This window comes from Cryptomeria japonica, chromosome 5 (genome assembly GCF_030272615.1).
Source record: "Cryptomeria japonica chromosome 5, Sugi_1.0, whole genome shotgun sequence".
Classification (NCBI taxonomy): domain Eukaryota; kingdom Viridiplantae; phylum Streptophyta; class Pinopsida; order Cupressales; family Cupressaceae; genus Cryptomeria; species Cryptomeria japonica.
This window is the reverse complement of record NC_081409.1, coordinates 606,653,415-606,660,487: the sequence shown is the minus strand read 5'-3', so window position 1 is coordinate 606,660,487 and position 7,073 is coordinate 606,653,415.

Here is a 7,073-nt window from a genome sequence, read left to right as displayed (position 1 = left end):
CTCAGCAAGTGCAGTCAACAAACCCATGTTTACTCGAAACTCAAGCACATACAGAATGTATCTCAAACCCATAACCTCAATGGCAGCCCTGTCCTCGAAGGTCAGCGCTAGTCGTAACCTCTGAGTTGATGGGAATCTCTCCCATGACTCTAGCATAGGCAAGTACTCCTGCAGTCAAGCAAATCAATCATGTCAGTCATAGTGGCATTCCGTGTGCATCATAAAATGTTGCTCTTTATCCTAGTGCTTATATTTATCATATGGCACTATTTATCCTAGTAACACTCACTATTCATCACAAAGTGTTGCTATCTATCCTAGTGACACTCACTATTCATGAAAAAGTGTTGCTTCTATCCTAGTGGTACTCCCTGCTCATCACAAAGTACTACGTGTTTTGCACTCCCTATTCATCACAAAGTGTTACCCATATTTGCACTCCCTATTCATCACAAAGTTCTTCTCCTATTAGTACTCCATGTTCATCACAAAGTACTATGTCTTGGTACTCACTGTTCATCACAAAGTGCCTCGATCTATCCTAGTTTTCCCTAGAGGACCTGCTTGAGTGTATCCTCTCAGCAACTTATCCAATCAACAGAACTGTCGATTTGACCTTAAAGATATAAACGTGCCTTCATGACATAAATGCGCTTAAAGACTGCACAAATGCGCCTGAAATATACAAGCGTGCCTCTGTGCTGCACAGACATGCCTGTCCTACATAGACGTGCCCACATTGCACAAACACGCTTGCACAACGCAAATGCGCTTGCATTTGGCACAGACACTTTTCCCAGCATAAACGCACCTGGCACAAACGTAGATGTGCCTAGCCAACACAGACATGCCTACATGTTTTTGACATATTCTAAAATGTATTTATTGCACTACCTAAGATGCATTAATGACAACATTTATTGCGACAAAGTACAAGGAGGTTTTGTGGTACTCACCAGCTCTCCTACATCTACTGGCCTCTGAAATCAGTGAGCGCGATCAAATCTGTGCACCAATGCCATCGCTGCTGACTGTTGCTGCTCTATTCTCTCTCTGCACTCTAATCTCTTAGATGTGTGGATGACAATGAGGATGTTTTCCCCTTATGGTCTATCTTATAGACTACCCTAGCCCTAGCCCACGTTCCCCGAGTCAGTCTTCTTTATCTCGTGAGTCTGTCACTCTATCCTATCCGGTCAGTCCTTTCTAGCCTTTCTTTCTTATTGAGAGATTGTCTACGACCTTTCCAGACATTTTCATCCAATCTCTCGAGGGGGCATATCATTCCCATCTTGGGGCAACTTTGTATCAGTTCATCTTATCTTCTTTGAAACAATGCGACAAGCTGCATTGTCTCAAAGAGAGGCAAAATGTAGACACCTAAAATTGTTCAGTCTAATTAAATAAATATCTTTATTTATTTAATTATTTTAGCCTAATTCTTCTATTAATTAAATAAATCTTTGTTTATTTAATTAATTCATTTATCCTCTTCTAGCCTTATTTCACATTTAAATAAATACCTTTATTTATTTAAATTATCCTTTTCCTAAATTAAATAAATATCTTATTTATTTAATTGATCTCACTTCTTTTATTAATTAAATAAATCTTTATTTATTTAATTAATTCATTAACCTTTTCTACCCATGACACATTTCATTCATCTCTTAATTCATACACTACCTACCCTCTCATTATTTTCTTATTTTCTCTACCTACCCTCTAATCATAGCCAGTCATTTATCTTTTACACCTCTCAATCTTATCCATCCATTTCATATAGTGTCTTCTATATAAGGAGATGTTTTCTTTATTATAAACCCTAATCAATCAATCTACACACATCCTATGCATTCAGCTCCGACTACGCTTTGCACTTTCATATGTGATCCTACTTGCAACCACATTTCCGTTCTTTGTTGAGCTCTTGTGCACATAAAATCTGAGAGCAAATATATCAAGCAAGATCAATGGAGATAGGAAGAATGGAGATCCAAACCCTATTGGACATGTGATGGTATAATCTTTGTGATTTCATTTGATTTGCATTGTCTTAGGTAATTTTCATATGTTATGGTGGATCTTTGTTGTTGTTAGGCTAGGGTTTTGTGGTTGAATTCATTTAGTCTTTCAACATTGTTCTTATCCATTTTCACCATATACAGCTAACACTAACATTTGTTTCTTGTGCTCTTGTGTGTGTTGCCACCAAACAAATTTGCTAATCCTTTTTGCAGTGCATCAATTCACATATCAAATTCTTCATAGCAGGTGGAGAGGTTTGATAAGCAGAAAAGAATTCTTCGGGTGTTTCTAAGGAAGGATTAAGGTCCGTAACAATGCGGTTTAGTTTGAAGTTCAGATACCGCTCTTTCAAATGTACTGTATAAACTCTTGGAGGTGCCCTACACTACATCAACTCAGGAACCATATCATAAATTATTTCTACCTTAGCCTCTCATTCCTCAATTCTGTTATCTCTCTTTTCAATCTCTTTTTATTCTTTATCAATAATCCCATGTAACCTATCCTTCTCTATTTCCCATTGTCTATAAATTGTTAAAGCAATAGATAAACTACTTAGGGATGAAGGACATCTAATAGGTACTACCTTAGATCGTGGGATTTCTTCAATAAACTCCTTATTCTGAGCTGGCATATCTCCCATATTTTCCTCAGGCTACTATAGAACATCTTCAACATTTTCCTCAAATTGCAGTGCCATAGAAACAAGATTTGCTAGTTTATCCTCAACAACCTTTTCTTGAATCTCATCCTCAATAACATTTTCTTGAATCTCATCCTCCATAACATTTTCTTCTTCCAAAGTTTCTACTGCAATAACCTCTGCTAGATTACCCATAGGTTGAGTCTTTTGTGTCCTCCTTCATGTTCTTCTTACATACACTTTTGGAATGGCTGCAGGAGTTTTTATTCTTGTCTTACGCCTCTTGGCTACAGGAGGAATCTGAGTTACCTGCAACTGGATAATAAATTCTTCCTCTATTTCACCCCTTTCTAACTCTTTTCCCTTCCTTCGCAAAACTGGTGAATCTCTTTGAAGAGAAGTAGAGGGTTGTTCTTCAATTGGTTCTGATTCAATATTTTCTTCCATAATAATTGTGGCTCCTTTAGCAACAAGCAAACCCTCATCTTCAACTGGTGGATTATCTGCAACATTCTCTTCTTCAACCAGCGAATTACCTACAATAGGGGCATCATCAACCCTAAATTGTTGTATATCCTCAAATACACCCCATTCCATTTGTGAAACATCTCTCAGGGACTGCTGTACAAGTAGCTTAACCAATCCATGATGGCTAACAAAGTGATTTACATTCGTCCACATCTCCTTAGCACTTGTAGAAATGAGATGGTATAAGAAATTAGGAACATTAACTTGCCGGCCATGCCGCAAATGACTAAGTAACTTAAAATGAGGTGAATGCAGGTTTGAATACCTCCCTTCACATGTAATATATTTCATAACATACAAAGCTACTTGAGGCTAATGTGCTGGTAGAGAAACCCTTCAAGTTCCTTGTCTATCCACCATTAAGGGTCCGTCAGTGGGAGTTGTGAACTTTGCCCTGGCACTCCTTGCATCTTTTGATTCTAGAAAAAGTTCTCCTTCTTGCAGCAACCCTGTTACTTCTGCTATTCGCTGCTCCATAGAAATTACCCTCAAACCTTTAACTGTAGCTTCTCCTTCATTAAAGGAATGCATGAATTCTATAGCAATTTTCTCATTGTACTCCCATATTTTCAAGAAGTAATCCAACCAGCCATGATTTTGTAAATAATGCTCACAAAGACCATTCTACAGCAACCCTTCATGGACCATTGGCTCATGGCGAATTAGATCACCACCCATCTTCTACTCTGATATTTTTCTCTCTACAGCTAAACCAAAATATTTGACAGTATTGCTAAAAATGAAATCTCCTTACATATCTTAATTCTGGGGGCAGACTTTATCATTCACTTGCGTGAAATAATAACATAATAAGTAATGATGGAAAGAAGATCAATTTGAGGTAACAAAAAGGACTGATAATTAATCATATTGGAAAAGGAACCATAAAGTACCCCCCCCCCCAACTTAACCTAGAACGTGTCCACACAAGCTGACAAGATTTCGGGTAGTGGAGTGAATTTAAACAGGATATAATCATAATGAACTAATAAATGCATAATTAAAATAAAATACAATATACACGTACCTACAATTGCATGAAAATGAAGGAGAAATGAAATGAAATGATAGGTAAGAATGTGGGATGGAATGTCATGGATGAGATTTTATGTAAGGAGAAAAATATTCCCATATAAAATGGAAATATTTTATTATGAAATGACAAATATGTTCACTGCAGAGACTATAGGAAAATTACCTTTATTACCTTGCTCGATTGCAACAGGAAGCTCATGAGTTGCTGCAAAGTTAGGGTCAATTGCTACAGGAACCTTTTTAGTTGTTGCAGGAACCTTTATGTCACTTTGTGGAGCAAATTGTTGTAGGAACTCTTCCTTAGTAGACGGCTTATGATATAGTCATAGTCGGTGCCCATTTACTAAGAGTTTAAACTGAACAGGATCAATTGTGGACAAACGGACTGCTCCATTCTAGAAAACTTCTTCTATCTCATAAGGACCTAACCACCTATTTTGAAGCTTTCCCATAGCGTCTTTATATATGGAATCATACAAAAGTTCCTAGTCACCTACTTTGAATTTCTTTTCCTAGATATATTTATCATGCCATTTTGCTCATTTATTTTGAATCAATTCTGTCTGTTGAACAACTATCTCTCTCCATTCATCTAGAACATTTAATTATTAAATCCATTCTTTCTGTGCTTCAGACAATGTCATATTTAATTGCAAAGTTGTCCTCAAATTTTTATGCTCAAATTCAATAGGCATCATTACTGTTTTGCCATAAACCATCTCAAAAGGTTTGAAACCAATTGGTGTTTTCCAAGTTATTCTATATGCCCAAATTGCTTCTGAAAGCCGATTAGACCAATCTTTCTTGTGAACAGACACTTTTTTTCTAAGAATAGCCTCAAGATCTCTATTTTTAACTTCTACCTATTAATTAGACTGTGGATGATATGGAGTAGATTTCATGTGTCTTATATTGTATTCATTGACCAAAGCCTTTATCAATATTGAAGTAAATTGAGGTCCCTGGTCTGAGACAATTTCCCTTTGTACTCCATATCTTGTAAATATCTCTTCATAGAGAAACTCAGCCACCTTATTATCTCTTGCATGTGTCATGGTTCGAGCTTCTACCCATTTTGTTACATAGTCTGTACATACCAAAATATAGGATTTGCCATTAGAAGGTAGATCAATTGGGCCAACAAAATCTAATCCCCACTTGTCAAATGGTGCAACTGATATTTGAGGATATAGTGGCATCTCATCAAATTTTGTAGGTTTACCCATTCACTGACATCTATCACATTTCCTTGTGTACTAAGCTGCATCCTTGTGTAATGTGGGCCAATAGTATCATGTATTGAGTATTTTCAGTGTTGTTCTTTTGGCAACAAAATGACCTCCACATGGCTCATCATGACATGCATGCAGGATGTCATATGTTTCATCTTCTCTGACACATCTTCGCATGACTTGTTCAGATCTAGTATAAAATAGACAATTAGCAATCCATGAAAAGTTAAAACTTTTTTCAACTAGCAACCTTTTTTTCTTAGGAGAGAAATAAATTGGCATCTTAGCTGTAGCTAGATAGTTAGCAATATCAGCATACCAAGGAGTGTGAGCCTGTCTGAGAAACAAATGTTCATCTGGAAAAGTGTCATATATTATTGTAGAATCTTCCTGCAATTGAAGACGTGAAAGATAATCTGCAACCACATTAGACTTCCCTGGCTTGTCAACAACTGTGATATCAAATTCCTACATTAACAATAACCAGCGAGCTAATCTACCAGTGAATGCTGGCTTATTCATGAGATATCTGATTGCAGTATGATCTATATGCACAAATATGGGATACCCTATGATATAGTGTCTATATTTGTTAAGTGCATATATGACAGCTAGCATTTCCTTTTCAGTAACTGTGTAATTCAATTCAGGTCCCTGCAAATTCTTGCTAATATAATATATTGCATTTTCCAATTTGTTAATTCTTTGGCCTAGCACTGCTCCTATTGCATAATCAGATGCATCTATGTGGATTTGGAATGGTAAAGACCAATTTGGCCCTTTAAGAACTGGTGCTTGAGTCAAAGCATGCTTAAGCTTTAAGAAAGTTTCATTGCATGCTAGGGTCCATTTAAATTTTGCATCTTTAGTAAGCAGTGAATATAAGGGACTTGCAATTTTACTGAAATCTTTGATAAACCTTCTGTAGTATCCAGCATGACCAAGAAAACTTCTCACATCTTTTTGCTTCACAGGGTCATTAATATGCTGAATGACCTCAATCTTTGTTGGATCCATCTGTATGCCTTGTACAGATATATGATGACCAAGGACTATTCCTTCTTCCATCATGATGAAACACTTCTCACTGTTTAAAGACAAATTGTAGTCTTCACATCGCTGCAAAACTTTCTTCAAATTACCCAATGCTTAATCAAATTCAAAACCATAAGTTGTAAAGTCATCCATATAAATTTTCATAATATCTTGAGAAATATAAAAAAAAATACTGATCACTTCTCTTTGAAAATTGGCTGGAGCATTACACAACCCAAAAGGAAGAACAGAATACGCGTACGTGCCCCATGGGCAAGTAAATGTTGTCTTCTCTTGATCCTCTGGGGATATCTATATCTGATTGTAGCCACTAAATCCATCAAGGAATGAAAAATATCTCTTACCAGCAAGAGAATCCAATACCTGATCCACAAATGGCAATGGAAAATGATCTTTTCTTGTTTCTAAATTCAGAGCTCTATAATCAACACATACCCTCCATTTGGCTCCTTTTTAAGGAACTATCACTAGAGGTGATACCCATTGACTGTCAGAGATAGGATAGATAATCCCAACTTTCAACAATTTCTGTAATTCTTCTTTAACTATCT